We start from the raw sequence: 20,231 nt of genomic DNA, 5'->3' as shown, positions 1-20,231 counted from the left end.
CAAAAGAAAGTCAGAGTAGCAATATTCACATCAGACAAAATAGACTTTAAAATAAAGACTGTTCTAAGAGATGAAGAAGGACACTAGATAATGATCAAGGGATCAATCCAAGAAGAAGATACAACAATTGTAAATATATATGCAGCCAACATAGGAGCTCCTCAACACATAAGGCAAATATTGACAGACATAAAAGGAGAAATTGACAGTAACACAATAATAGTAGGGGACTTTAACATCCTACTAAAAAACCCCAACGAACTAGTGAATAAACAAAAAAGAAGCAGACTCACAGATACAGAGAACAAACTAGTGGTGACCAGTGGGGAGAGGACAGGGAGGGGAGTTACAGGGATAGGGGAGTGAGAGGTACAAAGCACTGGGTATAACACAGGCTTAAGGATGTACTGTGCAACAAGGGGAATGTAGCCAATATTTTGTAATAACTGAAAATGGAAAATAACCTTTAAAATTGTATTAAAAATTTACAAACTAAACTAAATAAAATGCCTAACAGTGTCAAATTTTTTTTCAAATTAAACATATTCCACATATTATAAACCTCCCTTGGAGAAGAAAGGAGAGCATGAAATAAAATCAATCATAATAATATTATTCAACAAAATGAGATTATCATTGGTATAAAGGATAGTATATCTCCTAAAGCTAGAATTTGTTTTGTTAAAGGGAACAGAGAGTTAAGTAAACTCTAAGACATTTCCTTTGGAAAATGAAAAGGATTGCTGATGAAAGTCTACCTTTCACTCATAGTAAACTTCTAAGCTCCAGCGTCTTAGACTGCATTCAGTTCTGTTCAAACGATGCCAATTCTCTGTTATTTCCTCAACTCTACACTGGCTGAAAATTTCTATTCTCCCGGATATAGGATGTCAGAATTGCACATTTGACATTTATGAACACTTGATGTTGACGTAGAAGCTTTCCATCCCTGAAATGTATGTAAATATGTTACACTATTTTTTGCCAAATACAGAGTGATTCACAACTGTTTGATCTTATCTTCAGTTAACTTTTGCCTCTTGCCTTTGTTCCCCCCACAATTGTTTTCTAACAACTCCTTTTTAAATGTTGTCTTTAAATCTCTCACTGAAGATTCCTAGACACATTTTTACTTGAATTATAGGAGATAAAAATAAGAAATTTCTATTTGAATCTCAATCACTTCCAAATTACCTGGTGTTGAATTGTCACTTTATTTTAATTGACAGCCTAGGAGTATGTGACTACACCCTGGGGAAAAAATGGTTGATTCCAGGTTGACTTTGTCTTAACTGAAGCATCCGTGAGGAGTGTCAAGACTCTAAATCATACTAGGTTTCTTGACCTTCCTTCAGGATTTTATTGTATGTGTATTATAGCTCAATAAAGCTGATTTTATTTTTAAAATAATTAATGCTATAACCACACAGACAGTTACAATGACCTGATTTGGAGATAAAAATCAACCTTATCTGCATAAGGCCTTTTATAAATGTAAGGCCCCTCCCCGGGCCAGCTCCTCCCCACCCATGTCCACACACCTCCCCAGACACACCCAGAGTTTTAACCCAGAAACAGGTTTAAACAAGGGCAATAAAATCAAGAGATTATGTTTTGTTATTATTGTCACTCCTCAAACAAGAGTTAACAGAGCTTCTGTTCAAATGCAGGGATGACTACACATCATAAAAGAAGAATCTAAGCAATGAAAATTAAACATAAATTCAGGGTTTCTGAAATAACATCAGTGATCATTGGAGAAATTTTTTCTAGTATCTGGTTCCACAGTGGTAGGAACTGAGTAGTGGTTAAGATCATAAGTTTTGTTATTACAAGTATATCTGGGTTCCAATCCAGTGTTTTTGAGCCAATTACTTAATGTCTCTGAGCCTGAGTTTCCTCATCTGTAAATGGGATAATAGCGAATTTAAAGTGCAAAGCTCAGTGCCTAGCACATAGTAAAACACTTTAGTAAATATTAGCTATTCTTATTTTATGACGAGATTTCCAGTAAATTGATAGCCATTTTCTAAGAAGTAGTTACTAGTTACTCACACCAACATTCTACAGCAACTAGTTACTGAATCATTTATAAATCAAGGGCTTCTAAGACTTTCTGATCTTAAGTTATTTATTAATACTTAGAACATTTAAACCAAGATCAAAACATTGGCAGACTGCAATTTGGAATGATTCAAAACTGGTGTTTACTACTAGGATCTGGTTTCCTTTCAAGTTTCAGGTTCAAGGCCTATGCATTTTTAATACGTTAGGAATCCCAGAATTTACATTTTTTAAGTCACCCTGTGTTTCTGACCCAGGTCATCCACAGATACACTCTGAAAACTGTTGCCCAACCACAGTGATTATCAACCCTGACTATACTAGAGTCATCAGGAAGTTTTTAAACAACCCTGAGGCCAAGTCCCACTACCAGCCTTCTCTGGGAGTGGAGCCTGACCCTGCCATTCTAATGTGCAGCTGTGGCTGAGAATCACTGCCTGATAGGATAGAACACCTTCTGACCAACTGTCCCATCTTCCTTCCCAGTGGAGGAAGGACACACTGAGGGAGCGAATAAGATATGAAGCAGCTGGGGGTAGGGGCTGAATGAGCAAGTGGCAACTCTCTGCCCGGACCCCACCCACCCCAATGCAGCAGCCAGCCTTTGGCTGTCCTTTTAGCTCTACCCTGTCATCTATACCATCAAGGACAAAGCCCACTTAACCTAGAAAATCTCTACTGATCACCAGATCAAGATTTCAAGTAGAAAGCAAAGCAAAAGTTCTTATAGGAATGAGGACTATAGCAAAAGTTAATTTCTTGATTTTCTACAAAAAGTTTGGGGGGAAAATGCAGAAGGGGATCATTGCCTCTGACACAAAATTTAAAAGATGATCACATCACTTTATCTGCAGATTTGCAAAAGCTAATTTTAATGAAAACAGGAGAAAGTGGTGTAAGAAAGTGCATCAAACAATCCCAGAAAACAACCTCCAACATGCTAAAATGCCTAAGCGTATTAGAAGGTTACAGAAAAGTAAGCATCTCTCTCCAAAGAATCAAAAGTTTACAAAACAGGAGAGCAGAATAATTGGACCTTCTCAGGAGAGCATGACTTTATTTTTCTAAGCACCCTGGAGTGCCGAGGGAGAAAAAAGGAATGGATGGTTGCCTGCTCCCTCCTCTCTTGTGACAGCTGGCTCTGTCCCCACTGGTGGAGGTAATGCTATTTACTCCACACTTGGATATGGCAAGTCCCCAAAATCTATCTTTTGGCTGGTTTCTGGCTAGAGAATGAGCAGTTTCACCCTTGCAGCTCCAGAGAGAGCGAACACACACCATTGTCTTTTCCTGTCTCTTTCCTGTTGTCCTAAATGGCCACCTGGGTGCACTGCCCCTAGAGCATCACTCAACCCCCTATAATGCCACCCTCCAGCTACACAGCAGAAAAGACCTGGGAGAGGCAGCTCCAAGATTCTCCAGGCAGCCTCTACTAAGACAGTCGCCCCATCTCTCTGGGTCCAAGCCACACACCCCAGCCACCCTCTGCAGTCCTTAACTGGGCAGGCAGGGGGTGGCAGATGAAACTCTGAGAAGATCCTGAAGATGAGGATAATGTTAACAGTAATGGTGACAATTATAATAAAGTTGTCAACATGACAATGAGGTCACTTATTAATTTGTTCAAATTAGCAAAATAACCTCTCACTCTGGGGAAAGTAGTGGGGTAGAAGCTGGGATATTTTGATAATGGTGTTATGCGGTCCTAAAGAATGGTTAGAATTTCTACTTTTCTGTTTGTTATGTGGATAGCATTTGGAAGGTACTGCATATTTATAAGAAAACAAGTTGAATGCATTTGGAAGGTATTGTGGAGCGAAGGTGATGTGGCCCCTGCCTCCCTGGAGCTGAGAGCCAGCTTCCATCATTGAATCTGAAAGCCTAGCTAAATACATGGGTAAAAATAAAGAAGTTGATTTTTTTAAATCCAAATATTTTAACCAATATAACATCAGATGCCTTTAATGATCAGATAAGTACCTGATTCTTTCAGATTTGGTTTCAAATGTTAAAAACATTTAGAGCCGATTAAACCACTCTCTGAAGTGCAAGGGAGGGCTGACTCATCACTGGAACCAGGACAAGGGCAAACTGTGGCTCAGACTTGTCACTCAGAGCCTTCTATTGGTCCTCTCTCAGTCAGCTCAGTCACAATAAGGTATGTGGTTTCTCTGAACATGCCATTCCCATTTTATTTACTCAGATGCTTCCTTCGCTTTGTCAAAGTCTGCTCTGAACTTTTCAGCTAGAGTCAGGCCCATTTGTTTGTAAAACAGGCCATTGGCATAAAGCAAAGAGCACATCTTAGCTAATCAGATCCAAGAAATTCAGCTTTAAAAGCATTACATTAAAGAATTTAACTGCATAGTTCTCCTAGAAACCAGAGTAACTAAAAATAATTTAGGATTGGAATCACATGCAAATTCATTACTTTTGTTCTCATTTTTATTTTTTGGATCCATATAAATATGCTTAAAAAAAAACCCCACCTAAATTCCGTATTAATTTATAAAAGACAAACCAAACCTTAACTTATTCACCTCGTTGCAACTGAAGGACAGCCCCAGATAGCTCTGTTTTGAGAAGAGAGACAGACTACAAGGTGAAACCTTGCCAGGGTAAAGACGATGAAGATTTCTTTGTCTAAGCACCATAAGACAAGCCTAGAAATACACCTTGTCCAAGTGGAAACCTGGATCATTTTTTGTAGCTGGTTATTACCTCGCACTGCGGGGAGAAGGAAGAGATGAAGGAAAATGTTTACAGATACAGCTCTGGGTCCTAGAATTAAACCCCACTAATTGTCCGTGAAAAGGATAATTAACACAAGTAATTAACTGCAGGGCTTTTGAATTATGTCAACAGCATAGCCACTGAAAAAGGACTTTTCTCTGACCTTAAAGATCTGGTAGATCTATCATAGTCCAGCATTTGCCAAAGAGCTCCTCCAAAGCTATTGTAATTTAGATATGGTGAGTACTGGGATATGTTTCAGCAAAGGTGAAAAAATGGGTTAGAGATCAGAAGGATTGATCTAGGATCATGGCAGTCTGAAGCCAGAAGGAAGCTTGCAAATCATCCGGCAAACTGGCAGCGTCACATCAAATCTGATCTCTAGATCTCTAGAGGTGTTTGGTTTGGCCTGCCCAATTTTTATTTTGTTTCATTTTTAGCCATTTTGAATGAGTTGCCAATGTTTTCACATACAAATCTGAGTTTCCAGATTCTCTTGAGGCCTCAGAAGATCTGGCAACACTGGGCCCTTGTTCTTACATAAGAACTAGCTAGAACTGAGCAAGCTGGCCCTCGCTGAACGGGCATGTTCTCTCCAGTTCCTCCCACTCCCTATCGCCTCCCTGACGCAGGACCAAGGCTGACTTGCATTTAGAGTTTCACCTGTGCTCTCCCTGCCCTCTCACCCCGGCCTGCCTTGCTCATGTATGATGCCCGTCTCCTCTGCTGAACTTTGTCAACTTGCCGCCACCGACCTTAACACTGCAAGTTCCCCATCCGTACAAGGAAACTGAGGGTTACAGATGTCACACTCAGGGAGAGACCAGTATCCCAGAGCCCTTCCTAACCAATCCAGCGAACAGTCACCTATTTCCCATCCTGCTCGCAGGCTCAGAAGAGAAAACAGTGGAATCTATAAATCATTCAGAGTCTGAGAAAAGATAAAAAGATCTCGTGACTTAACAGACCTCAATACAGGCAAAATGAGGGCCAGACACTTAGACACAGGTGGGTATCTCCCTTTTTCCCCACACTCTTCTCACGCTCCCTGTGCTGTCAGGCTCATTTCAGCTTGTCTCTAATCCACACAACCCACATCCCACAAGGCTTGGTCCAAGTAGTGTTGGTGAAGTTCTGGTAAAGAAATCTCTGATGATGCTACCTACACGCATGTGTTTTGTTTTGGTTTTTTTGCTTGGTTTATGTTTTGTATAATTTGCACATAACTATATATAGAGTCCAATCTGTTGTCTGAATATACACTTCAGTATGTCATGTACAAACTAGTATGTTTGCTATATCACTTTCAGTATAGAAAATCAGGACCCATGGTAATATATACAAGATGCTGAAATACAAAAAGACCTGATGTGTTTGGGGGGTGGTTATTAGGAATAGTGAAAAGAATACATGAAGTTGACACTCTTCCAGAGAACCCGGCGATTCTGGTCTTTGTATTTAATGCTGTTACTACATTCACTAATGTTTTTCTCATCTTATATCCCATCTTTTCTCAAGGAGCTTAGGAGTTGCTTTTGAGTGGGTCATAAAAGTTCAAGATCATATAATAGTTTAAAGATGTGTTAAAACATTTAAGTGTGTCCCAGCGTTGAATTTGTAAAATAAAATGAGCCAAAATTATGTACAATATACAGCATGGTGATTACAGTTAACATATTGTATTATATATTGGGAAGTTGCCAAGAGAGTAGATCTTAAAAGTTCTTATCACATACACAAAAAAATGGTAACTGTGTGACGATGCATGTTCAACAGACTTGCTGTGATGATCATTTTGCAATACACACATATCTCAAATCATTACACACCTAAAAGTAATGTTAATATGGCAATTGTATCTCAATTAAAAAAAAATAATAATCCCTTGTTGGTTGCATTGTTTGCAAATATTTTCTCCCATTCCATAGGTTGTCCTTTCGTTTTGTTTACGGTTTCCTTTGCTGTGCAAAAGCTTTTAAGTTTAATTAGGTCTCATTTGTTTAGTTTTGCTTTTATTTCTATTACTCTAGAAGACAGATCTAAAAAATACTGCTGTGATTTATGTCAAAGAGTATTCTGCCTATGTTTTCTGCTAGGAGTTTTATGGTATCTGGTCTTACATTTAGGTCTATAATCCCTTTTGAGTTTATTTTTGTATGTGGTAAATTTAATCTCCAAAATATATAAACAGCTCATGCAGCTCAATAACAACCAAAAAAAAAAAAAACCCAATCAAAAAATGGGCAGAAGACCTAAATAGCCATTTCTCCAAAGAAGCCATCCACATGGCCAAAAGGCACATGAAAAGGTGCTCAACACTGCTGATTATTAGAAAAATACAAATCAAAACTATAATGAGGTACCACTTCACACAGGTCAGAGTGACTATCATTAAAAAATCTACAAATAACAAATGCTAGAGAGGATGAGGAAAAAAGGGAACCTTTCTACACTGTTGGTGGGAATATAAATTGGTGCATCCATTACAGAGAACAGTATGGAGGTTCCTTAAAAAACTAAAAATAGTTACTATATGATCCAGCAATCCTACTCCTTGGCATATATTCAGAAAGAAAGAAAACTCTGATTTGAAAAGATACATACACCCCATGTCCATAGCAGTTCTATTTACAATAGCCAAGACACAGACACAATCAAAACATCCATTGACAGAGGACTGGATAAAGAAGCTGTGGTGTATTTATACAATGGAATATTACTTAGCCATAAAAAAGAATGAAATAATGCCATTTGTAGCAACATGGATGGACCTAGACATTATCATATTAAGTGAAGTAAGTCAGACAGCAAAAGACAAATATCATACGATATCGCTCATATGTGAACTCTAAAAGAATGATACAAATTCACAAAACAGAAATAGACTCACAGACATAGAAAATAAATGTATGGTTACCAAGGGGGAAAGGGTCGAGGAGCAATAAATTGGAAGTTTGGGATTAATAGATACACAGTATTATTGATAAAATAGATAAACAATAGGGACCTACTGTATAGCACAGGGAACTATAGTCAACATCTTGTAATAACTTATAATGGAAAAGAATCTGAAAAAGAATATATATATAAAACTAAACAAACAAAAATAAAATAAAATCAGAATGATGGAAATAAGGATGTAAAGAAAAAACAGAGAAACACTTCTCCTACAGGTAGCAGGTAGAATTTCTAACTTATTCATAACAGTTATCATATATTATGCTCCTGTTATGCTGTCTTCTTGGATTCAAATCTTGGTCCCATCATTTACTTAGCTGAGTGACCTTATTAAATTCTCAGACCAAGATAAAAATTATGCCTCCCCAAATAAAATAAGGTATGTGGCTCATCTGACATAAGTTTAATAAAGATTAATAATACTAATAACAATTATTATTAGCGGTGTATTATTGGTAATTGAAACAGAGAACAGAAAGTGATTTTAATGGCCCAGGAAAGTGGAAGTGTTTTCCTATCTAAAGTTTTAATAAAATTAAGAGATGTTATACTGTAAGATTGCAGATTCAGTGGGGGAAATAACTGCTGGATTTCAATAAAGCATTAAAGGCTATTTGAAACACATTTCTCTATTACAGAAACATTTATAGGAAGAAAATATCACTGAGATTTTATCACTTACTTCTTAAGGGGGAAGCTCACAAAATTGAACTCCAATGTATAAACTACCGTTAAGGATGTTAACATTGTTGGTATAAATACAATAATAATGTTCAATCACATTTTAATTTCCTAGCATATCTTGTCATGTCCTCCATAATCTAGCCCCATCCTACCTCCCAGCCTTATCTATGTTGAATTCCAGGCTCCAGCCACTCCAAACTGCTCTGCTTCCTTTGAATGCACCAGTGTTGCTCTCTTGTTCCAACAAGCCTCCTTTCCATCCCGGAAATCCTCTTCCTTCTTCAAGTCCCAGCTCAGATGCTACACTCACCACATGACTTCTCCGTTCCTAACCTTGAATGGACCTCTTTTTCTCTGCCATCAACAGCACACTATTGATGTCCCTGCCATATGACTCCATTTTTATTATCTCATATTGCAGATATTTGTAACATGTCTATCTTTCCCACTATACTAAACTCTTTGAAAGCAGGGGTCATGTGTTCTTTCCTGCAAAGTTATAGTTCAGTCTCATTATCTTCAGGGAATACTTTGATGTCTGCAAAGAACCTCCCAAAGTAAAGGCCAACTAGCTAAATATACACATTCTTGCAATTTTTAATTAAAATTAAAGTCTCTATGTGACACTGTCTTGTAAAAGCTATACCTATACAAGCAAGACATTCTTTCTTTTGTATTTTCCCACAGGCTTTCTATACTCAATTGCATTGTATGAATTAAGTTCCAGAGATAGCCCACTTTAGAAAAAGACAACAAAAAGTAGGGGTTCAAAAGACTGGAGTGAGAAAATAAAGATTTAAAGTCTGACCACATCTGTCTGTCACCCTCTAGCTCTAGTTTCATGACCAGATCCACCCCCAAAGCACCGTGATCTGCCCTGATACAGATTCAGACATCAACCAATGCACACCGTCACCATTATCTTTGCAGAGTTACAATCAGAAGTCAGAAAAGATTTCCTAGTGTTTCTGATCTACCTCTGCAACTCTTTTGTCCTTCCCTCTATTCATCCCACAGACACCAAGGGTCCTTGTTACCTCTCTTGCCTACACAAAAAAGAGAAGAAACAGAAGAATGTTCTTAAGCAGTCAGTGCTGCTAAAAGTACGAGTTGTTGCAAAATGTCAGGTTAAACTATTTTATTATGTAATTCCCACTTACCGGGGCCTTTAAAAAAAAAAACTTATTTCTGGCAATAATATGGGTACCTACCCTGTTATATGTATTCACATGTTAACAGAAGGTGTAATCATATAATAAATAATTGATCTTTTCACTTTGGAATCTTCTGTAGCTTCCTCAGTGCTCTGAACCAGCCAGATCAACTTCTCACAGCTAAGGTTAACTCAAATCTAAGAACCCATTAAGACATAAACAAACTAACAGCATTTGGTGGAACGACTGGAAGTCTTGGGGGTGGGGGTGGGGAGTGTTGCAAAAATCCACCTGCAATCTGAACTAGTACCCAGGTAATTCAAGATTTAAAAAATACACCCAAACTAACTGTGCCCCAGGAAATTGATCCCAAAAATTACATTAAATAACTTACTATGTAAGTAACGTATATTGAGTGTAAATCCTATCTAAACCTCTGGGATGGATTGCCCGGCCCGGATTAGACAAGGCATCCTGAGAAGCATTGATCTGCTTTTGATGACCAAGTTTTTAAACGACTATCAGCTCTTTCCAAAGCCTCCGGGAGCTGCCGAAGCTAGAATAGGTTACTTAGGGCACTACAGACGAGCCTCAAGCACCAAGTCCTCCCACGTTCCCGTTCAGACTCCTGCGCTCGCCCTGAGCTGACCCGGTGGTGCTGAACCTGGCGCCGCGGTGCAGAACCCGCCCGCCACGCGCGCTGCTTTCCTCCCAGCCCAGGAGCCCCCAGGGCTCCCCATCCCGACCCTCCCGGTGACACCGGGGTGCACTAGCTCCCAACCAGGGCCCTCGGAGGCCTCGCTGCCCTCTGGGAAACCGGAGCTCACCTGGGTCGCTTCCCTCCACCCCACGTGCTCTGCCACCAGCAGTCCCAGAAGATGTCTCAGGATTCCCAGGGCAGATCTACCCTGAGTCCACTTCGAGGGTGCCGTCCTCCCTCCTGGACCCCCTTTCTTTCTCTCCCAACTCCATGCAAAATGCCGCCCTGAAAGCCCTGGGAAAACTGGTCCACAGTGGAGAAGCACCCCACCAAAGCGGGGTAGATCACGGGGTGGGCGCGAGCGCACCGATGACACTCTTTCAGTCCCCGGCGCACATCCCAACAAGAAACTGGTTCCGAGCTGCTTGGCCGCCGATGACAGCGTGGCCGCTGCCTTCTCCTACTGCTCGGACTCGAAGGAGTTACTTCTCGCCTCCGGTAGGCGAGGCGGACGGTTGGCCGCCGACTACTGGGTCCCTTCCCTCGAGCTCCTTTACCTGGATACCCGCCTCGACGGGCTCTCCGGGACGCAGCACAGGGCGCAGTGCCCCGGGTGGGTGGTGCGGGGAGGACCGTGGCCGCCGCTCTCCCCTGCAGCTCCGGGCCTGCCGGGCGGCTATTTATTTGGGGGCCCAGCCCCGGCCCCGGCCCCTGCCGGAGTATTGGGCAATCGGTCCCGCTATGCGCTGCCCCGGCAGCCGCCGCCCTCTGCCCCCGCCGAGCCCCGCGGCAGCGGCGGCGGTGGCCACATGGAGGGAGGGAGCCGGCCCTCCTCTGGGCTCCACCTTCTCGTTCTCCTCCTCCTCCTCGGGAAGTTAGTCCCCGTGTTTTCCCCACTCTCACTCTTCTTTGCGGGGCACTCTGGCCAGTCTAAACCGGTTGTGACTGCGCGGGTAGCTGGGGGAAGGAGGCGGCGGCCGAGGAGATGGAGGTGGAAAAGCGGGCAGTAGGGGCGCTGCTCCTGCTCTCGCGGCTCCGGGCCGGGCCAGGGCGGCCAGGCAGAGGGAGGGCACTGCGGGGGCCGCGGCCCGGGCCCGGCCCGGAGCCACCAAGGCCGCGGGAGAGCTGGACCCCGCCGGCCAGGCGCCCTGTGGGTGCGCACACGCGCGCGTCCCCGGACGCCCCTGCGCCCCTGCCGCCCACCGCGCGCCCGCGCCCGCCCTCGCCCTCCCAGGACCATGCGCGTTTGAGGGGAGCCCGGGTCTAGAGACGAGCGCCGAGTGCTCGCTGGTCTCCCAGGCTCCAGGGCCGCTGGGCGCCCTCCTGGCCGAAGCTGCATACCCAGCTGGCAGTAGTCCCAGAGCACAGGGCACCAGGACTTTGTGGAGTCGGTACTTCAGGGCAGTGAGGAGTGAGAATGCCAAGTGCTGTGCTTTGTGACAGCTCTATGGAAAAGGAGGGCTTCTCCGCAGTGCACATAGTGTGCTGAGGGAGAGAGGCTGTATCTACGGACGTTCGGTCTGTGTGGCAGGTGGGCTGCACTCACAGTACACTCCTTCTGTCTTTGGCTGAAAGGAAATGGGCGTGGGCTCTGAGATGCTCACAGTCACTGCAGCAGACTGGCGACAGTCCATGGGTAGGTACCTGGGGCTTACTGGGTGTGGCAACGCCCCCAAAGTGATGGACACTTTTTGTGTTCCTGTGTACATAAGTAGTCTGGGAAAGGGGCACCATACCTTATACTGTCTTCTCAAAGAGGGCTGGGACCATCCATCACAGGGAGGAGAATTCCCTTTATATACTGAACCTCAAAGACCCTACATCTTACAAAGGGTTGGTTTCTGAAGTCCACATGAAGCTGCATAAGCTTACTGAGCCTGGGTGTCTAATCTTGCCTGCATCCAGAAGTCTGTGTGAGATGAGAAGTCAAAAAAACCTGCATACCCTGGCCACACTGGCAGGTTTTCTTACAGAAAGGAAAACAGCAGTTCATCTTTTTTTGCCTCATGTCATTGCTTTCCATGCAATTGACTGACTTTCATTCGGGTTATGGGGAAGAGAATGGCCAGTGCTCGTTGATATTCTTTTGTTTTCTCCTAAGAGGGAGAAAAATTAAGGGGGAAAATTAAGTAACAGTAACAATCAGAGGGAGGTGGTCCCAGGAATAGTTTCTGGAAGGGAAAATGAAGCAGTGATGCTGTCAACACCATCCATCAAAAGTGTATTTTTGAGGAGAGGAGATAAAATAGGGGCTTTTTACCCTCTTCTATTTTTTGAACTTTTGACCTGGTTTGCGGTCACTCAAGTGTAGTTTACTTTGAAATAATGTATTGACCTGTACACTGATAATTTATGTACATTTCTCTATATGTTTCAATAAAAGATAGTTTTAGAAAGTTTTTCTTTATTCAAATAATCCCTAACCACCAGAGCAAATGTCATCTTGATTGTAGGTTGAACCAGTCAATGTATATGAAATTATATTTGGGAGACAAGGAAACCCTGCTTGAAAAATATTTCTGCGTTCACCAATTGGTTTCTGAAGTTGCCATGTCCCTCCCTGTTCTCTACCAAGTTTTCCCAGATTTCTTTTAACAAGAACTTATGACCAGCATTCCCATGTCTGCTCAGGCCAGTTTACGCCTGTCAACTAAGAACTGAAAATTAACTCATTTTTATACACAGCATGGTTCCAACTTTAGTGTAGGACTGAATCCCAGGGGTCAAAAACTCAAATGACTGGAAGTCCAGGCTCATAATGTAATGAATAAAGTGGGCAGAATGCAGCCTGGAGAATTTAGGGAGACTGAAAGCTGGCTCTGGGGGAACTGGCCACTTAGCTTAGGGAATTATCGCCAGGCTGGCATGTGAAAATTGCCCCCACCTCCTTGTGTAGGTTCACTGTTCCGTCACACCTAGCAGAGCACTTAGACATGCACGAGAACTCAGGAATCAAGTCCAGCCTTGACACTTTACCAAAGGATGAAATTTAACCCAGAGGAGCCAGGAACTGTTCCTGCTCAACCCTCACCCCAGGACTGAGCAGGGAAGCAGGTTTGGCAGAGATGATGCTGTCTGGTTGACTTTTCAAAGCAATCTCAAGTGGTTAAGTATTGTTATCTCCATTTACAAAGGATGAAACTGGAGTTGAGAGAGGTTCTCACTTGCTAAATCCCTCAATCCCTGAAGGCTTAAACGACCTTCCTACCACCCAGAATTTTCATTCCCAGTGATGTGAAGATGCCAGATCTGCTTATAAGGAGAGGATCAGAGAAGTTCAATATTGTAGGCTTTGCAGTTCCGTGCAGTCCCTGCCCTCGGGTCTCTCACAGCCTCAGAAGTTGGTGTACTTTCAACAAGGTGGAGTGAGAGGGAAAGGTGGGTCATGAAATAAACTGGATTTAAATGAGCCTCCCTTGGGAAGAAAGAGACCTAAGGGAAAACATTTAGAGAAAAATTGATACAGAGATGGTGCCCTTGAATGAGTAGGAAACGAAATAACTTCCCTGATGCTAAAACTGTTTGCTGATTTTTTCTAAGAAATCCTGCAGTTTACTTTCTCTCCCTCACTGCTTTTGTACTAAATAACCCCCAAACTGCTCCCTTACATACTTTACAGTAGTTTTAACCCAGAGGCTGTGCTCCAGGAGGAAGGTAATGGATGGATAATCTCAGAAGAGTGGACTGACCCTCTGCAGTTCCCTCATGAGGCCAGAAAGATTCATGGAGGTTAAGGGGGATGTAGCAGCACCCTGTAAAGCACCCTGATTGTTACCACCTTTTCTGTTCCATACAGGTTTTCTATAAAATTTCAAGACCCCAACTCCAAGATGGATACACAGTTTCTAAGGCATGAGCTTGCAGTGACTCCCTTTGCCTGGCAAAGCAATAAAGCTTTTCTTTTCTAATCTTCCCCAAACTCTGCCTCTGAGTCTCAATCCGTTTACGGGGTATAGAGTCTGGTTTTGTGGCAAGACCCTGAAAGAAGGCATTGGTCTTTTGCCTTGTGTTATTATTACAGAGCATTTGTTAAGAAGTGTGTGACTTGTGAAATAGTCTACTGTCCCCTCCTTCTCAGGCTATCAGCTGCCTCTAACTTTTAGACAACAACCAAGAGAAATGCAGTCCTCTTCCCAGCGAGGAAGCTGGAAACACGAAGGATGGAGGAAGGCATCAGTTGGTGAGGCAGGTTAGGGCATTTGCACAGCTTCTGAGGTACTGGTCCAGTGCCTGCCTGAGTGACCAGACTGCCCTCCTGGGTGATTACATCAGGGCAGGTATCTTCTCTTTTGTACATTTTATTCTTCCCCTATTTATGTTATATTCCTTCTTTTTAAATTTATTATTATTATTATTTTATTATTTTTTTAACGGAGGTACTGGGGATTGAACCCAGGACCTTGTGCATGCTAAGCACGCGCTCTACCACTGAGCTATACCCCACTCCCTTCCCCTGTTTATGAATGACAGCACAGCTACATAGACACTACACTTTGAAATAAAAATAAACTAAAGAAAATAGAATTTAGGGGTTTGATAGCAGTTAGCTCAGAGATCTTAAGATCTATTAATTCCATTTCATTCACTCACCCTCTAACAGATAAAAGATCAGAAAATAGAAGAAGTTGATAAGTCCTTTCCCCTCATGCTTGTAGAGGTTTTGTTGAAAAGGATAAATTTCCAAATGTCAAAAATGACCTTAAGTCAGTTAGGAGATTTCCAGTCAAGATGGCGGAGTAGTAGGACCATGAGCTCGCCTCCTCTCATGATCGCAATAAAACCGCAACTGACTGCTAAACAACCATCGATTAAAAAAACATTGGAATTTACCCCAAAGATCTCCTTCAACTGGGAACATAAAGAGGGAACCACAGCGGGATGGTAGGAGGGGTGTGCTCATGATATAATCTGGGTCCATACCCCTAGGGTGGGTGACCCACAAGCTGGAGAAAAATTATATCACAGAGGCCCTCCCACAGGACTGAGAGTTCTGAGCCCCACGTCAGGCTCCGCAGCCTGGGGCTCCGGCACTGGGAGGGGGAGCCCCCAGAGCATTTGGTTTTGAAGGCCCGTGGGGCTTTATTGCAGTAGCTCCAAGGACTGGGGAAAACAGAGACTTCACTCTCTTGGGAAGTGCACAGAATCTCACATGCCCAGGGACCAAAGGCAGAGGCAGTGATTTCATAGGAATCTGGGCCAGACCTGCCTGCTGGTTTTAGAAGATCTCCTGGGGAGGTGACAGGGTGGCTGTGGCTCACCCTGGGGACATAAAAGCTGTTGGTGGACATTTGGGAAATGTTCATCTACATGAGCTTTCCTGGAGGCTGATATCCTTCAGTCCTTAGAACCAAGACCTAGCACCACCCAACAGCCTGTAGGCTTAAGTGCTGTCACACCTCAAGCCAAACAACATTCTGGGTGGGAACGCAGCCCCACCCACCAGCAGACCTCCTAAGGCTACAGCCGCCTCTAGACAGGCTCCTAGACACAGCTCTGCCCACCAGAGGGCCAGGACCCAGCTCCACCCAGCAGTGAGTGGGCAGGCACCCACCCCTCCTAGCAGGAAACCTGCACAAGCCTCTAGTCGAGCCTCACCCACCAGGGGGCAGACACCAGAATTAAAACAACAATCCCACAGCCCATAGGAGTCTGCAGACACAGGCCAGACTCTACCCTGGGACTGGCTGGACCCTGGCCCTTGGGTGACCAGAGGGGAGTGCACTGCTGGGACGCATAGGATGTCTCATACAGAAGGCCACTTCTCCAAGATCAAGAAATGTAACTAACCTACATAAAAATACAAATAGAAATTTAGCCAAAATGAGGTGGCAGAGGAATATGTTCCAGGCAAAGGCACAAGATAAAATCCTGGAAGAAGAAATACGTGATGAGAAGATAGGCAATCGACCTGAGAAAGAGGTCAGAGTAATGATTGTGAAGATGATCAGAGAACTTGGAAAGAGAATAGATGCACAGAGCAAAGTTTTTATCAGAAAGTTAGAAAACATAAAGAACAACCAAACAGAGTTGAAGAATACAATTACTGAAATGAATAACACACTAGAAGGAACCAGAAATAGACTAAATGAGGCAGAAGAACAGATCAGTGAGGTTGAAGAGCTTGAAGGTAGTAGAAATCACTACCACAGAACAGAAAAATGAAAAAAGAATGAAAAGAAATGAGGACAGTTTAAGAGGGCTCTGGGACAACATGAAGCACAAGAATATTTACAAACCAGAAATAGACTCACAGACATAGAAAACAAACTGTGGTTACCAGAGGGCAAAGGGCAGGGGATAGATTGGGAGTTTGAGGTTGATGGATACACATTGCTGTATGTGAAATGGGTAAGAAGCAAGGACCTACTGTATAGCACAGGGAACTATATTCATTGTCTTGTAATGATCTGTAATGGAAAAGAAAACTGAAAAAATGTACATGTATGTATGTATATGTATAACTGAATTGCTTTGCTGTATACCTGAAACTAACACGGTAAATTGACTACACCTCAATAAAAAATAAAAATAAAAAAAAGACCTTAAAGACAACCTATATCATTTTTTACTTGCAATTCCCCAGAATATTGTTTCGTATTTTCTCATTTTTTTTTTTTTTTCATCATGCTATCTGGTTCACATGGTTTTTAATCTTAGGGGAAGAGGGGAAGAGGGATAAATGCTACTCTTTGAGGGCCTGGTAATTGCCAAGAATGATGCTATCTCATTTACTACTCAAAGCAGTCTCAAGTGGTTAGATATCATTATCTTCATTTACAGACAAGGAAACTGGAATTCAGAGCAGTTAAGTTACTTGCTCAGTGTCTCCATCAGTAAGTGATGGATTGAGATTCAGGCCCCGGTCTGGCTGATTGCTAAGCCTGTGCTCTTCCCATCTACCTTAGACAAATCACTCTCACTTGTACTAACTCATCTTAGGCTCACCCTAAACCTAAAAAGTGGTGCTTTATTATCATTCACGTTTTGCCAGTGATGAAAATGAACTAGAGAGAAGTTAAATAATTTGCCCCCAACCATACAGTTAATGAAGGGTAGGTTGGGGTTCAAATCCAGTCATCCACATTACAGAGAACCATGCTCTAACCCACCACTCTGCTGTATTCCCATGAAAGTGGAAATCAGAAATGTAAAATCACATAGAATATACCTGTCCTTTGTGTGTGTGTGTGTGTGTGTGTGGACAGGTGTTGGATTGACAGCATCTGTAATGTACTCATGGTCTGTGTGCATAGCCAAACTATACACTCCTGAGAGCAGGTACCAGACCTGTCCTGTTCCTTACTGTTTCCTCGAGCATAGTGGCAGCAAGAGTAGAATTTTGCTTAACAAGCTTTTGCTCAGTGAATGAAGGAAGGAAGGAATAAAGGAATGAATGATCCAACAAGTGATAGAATGAATGCATTCCATCCAACTGTCAATAATATATATATTTTTGCTACAACACATCATTGAACTTCAGTTGCCTTACTCTGCCAAGCTCTGTTCTATTCAATGTCATTATAAGAATCGTCTCATTTAATCCCATAGGGCAAATACTAATTTTTACCCATTTCATAGATGGGAAAATAAGGCCCCTGAGGTTAAATGAGCTACCCAAAGTGAGGGCGCCAAGGCAGCAGAGACAGGCGGAAACACAGGCAATGTGATTCCAGGCTCCAGCCACACTTGTAGGCTGGGCCGTGTGGCCTCTCCCTGTACTTGTTCTCAGCTCTAACCCAGGTTCTAGCATAGCGCTTGGCACACAGTAGACCCTCCATAAAAGTACTGACGAGAAGGAGGAACTGCCCTCTTGTGTCTGTTAAGACCATTATCCACATTTTAATGGAATTGTGTGTCTTACAAATTCAGCCTTTGTGATCGATCATATGACACTGGATAATAAATTACCAGAGAAGCGTTTATACCCAAAGGTAGACTGTCCAGTTCAAATGTACCCACGGATCCAACTTCTTGTGAAATTACAGGTGCAATTGATGACTGTTATTTTCAAATAATCGTAAGACCATTGAACTGAATCTTTTTATGAGACAGTGCCAATTTTTTTAATATGTCTCTGCCTAAGTGTCGGACTTACGTGTATTACATAACAAAGTTTCGGACAGCTCCAAACAATATTTCACTTCAAAATGATAAATTTTAGGTTTCTTCTCGTCTTCATTACATGACATAGGAGAAGAAGCATGACCTACTCTATGTTCAGGGTCCATTCAGTCCAAAATTTGTGGGCAGTCCAAATACTTTGCTTCCATGGTTTCAGCAAGTAAACATTTTTTTATTTGGAAAATATGGTTACCTTAAATCTATTCAATACGCTGCAACTTTGGTTTGTTTGGTGCAATTTAGAAGATGGTACCTAACCCATGAAACTAGAAATTATAAAGAAAAACTATACCCTGAGGGGATACATGTAAAGTCAAACATGTTCTGTAAGGGTTTGAACATAGACTGGAATTGATGCAGGTGGTCTCACTGTAAGAGGATGAATGAATTCCCCCACCCATCCATCCCCGCTCTCACGGTTGTGGTCACATAGGAAGGTACACTCATCCCTGACCCTACCATTCACCACACTGTAGAGCTTCTTAAACTTTCTCATCAAAGTGCTCAGGAGTTACTCCAAGCCACAGGCAAAACAACCAGCTGTAGAAGTGAAATGTGTTTTGAGACCCTGTGCTTTATTTTAAAGATGTATGTGAATCCTGCTGTCTACTCAGTAGCCATGTGTCTTTTAATATAATAATGATATTCAATAGTAATAATTATCTACTTAATTTAGATATTTCCTATTAATAATTTTCCATATTAATAATATAATATAATCACAGCTCACATTTTTAGCAATTAATATATACAATGTATTGTCAAGTTCCAGGCAGGAAACTGAACTTATCCCAGAGAGCCAAGTGAAGGAATCTTAAGGGAAAGCACATTTATAGTGATGTGGACAGCATTAAAAGAATAAACAAGAGGTGCCCAGACGAGACAGTCGGGTGCGGTTACTGTTCCTGGGCTTTAACTAACAAAGCGAAGACCTAGTGTTACCAGCGCCTGAGACAGCAGAACCTGCAAAGGAGGGACCAACCAAAGAGGGCTGGAATCAGGAAGAGATATCATTTTATTGCCAGAGACCAAGAGCCAAAATGAGGGAGGAGAGAATGCCCCCATCTCTCTCTCTACTCTCAGATCTCTTGGTGGCATCCACCTACTCCCTTGGCCAAAGCCAGGCAGAAGCCAGGCAGAAGCCAGGCTCCGAGGGAGCCCAGGAAATGCTGCCCACAAGGGGTCAGCCTCTTGGGCACAGAGCAGGGCAAAGAAGGCAGACATTGGACTGGACTGGGGAGAGGGGCAAAGGGAGAGTGACCGGAACCATTAGGCACTGTGCTAAGCACTTTACATATATGTGTATCTCCCTGTGAGGTAGATACTCTGTCTTCCACTTTACAGATGAAAAGAAAAACAGAGGTATGCAATTTAAATTCAGGCTGTTCGATGCGATTCTGTGCTCTTAATCACTACACTATTTAACCAAGCAGTATTAAAAAGTACATCTTCAAAAATTACTTACCTAGTTTTAAAAGAAGAAACCAACAACTTAGCTTGTAAAATAAATGCTCAGTATTTGTCACATGACTCTGTGACCATCATTATCCCTACTTTGATGAATTTACCTTAATCTCATCAGTAATTTACATTCTGGTGAGTCTCTTCTATTTTACATTCATTCTATGACCTACAACTTGCAACCCATTTTCTTGAATTCTGGAAATGTGCCTCACTTGCTGTCTACAATATAAATCTCCATGCATGGAGATACTACAAGCTATATTGTCAATTCTTATTTATTCATTCATCAAATAATTCTTAATCATTTATGTTGTGCCAGGCATTAAATGAGAACAAAGGGTCCTGCAATCTAA

The 20,231-nt window shown here is 42.4% G+C and overlaps 1 protein-coding gene across 4 annotated transcripts in view; it reads right to left on the bottom strand.

Annotated features, from left to right (window-relative positions):
• The window catches only part of SLC16A9 (solute carrier family 16 member 9), a 58,617-nt gene that overhangs the window by 34,721 nt on the left and 3,665 nt on the right, over positions 1–20,231 (bottom strand). The window contains exon 1 of one of the 4 annotated variants that reach the window (XM_031461290.2): positions 10,851–10,932. The exons of 1 other annotated variant lie outside the window; for it this stretch is intronic. The gene's annotated coding sequence lies outside the window, so the exon portion shown is untranslated. Of the gene's footprint in view, positions 1–10,420; positions 10,702–10,850; positions 10,933–20,231 lie in introns of those variants that run through there. 2 more of the 4 variants (XM_064488157.1, XM_010985770.3) reach the window with 2 other exon arrangements.

This window comes from Camelus dromedarius, chromosome 8, assembly GCF_036321535.1.
Source record: "Camelus dromedarius isolate mCamDro1 chromosome 8, mCamDro1.pat, whole genome shotgun sequence".
NCBI classification, from domain to species: Eukaryota; Metazoa; Chordata; class Mammalia; order Artiodactyla; family Camelidae; genus Camelus; species Camelus dromedarius.
The sequence above is the reverse complement of the archived record's forward strand: the minus strand, read 5'-3'. Positions and strand labels throughout refer to the sequence as shown.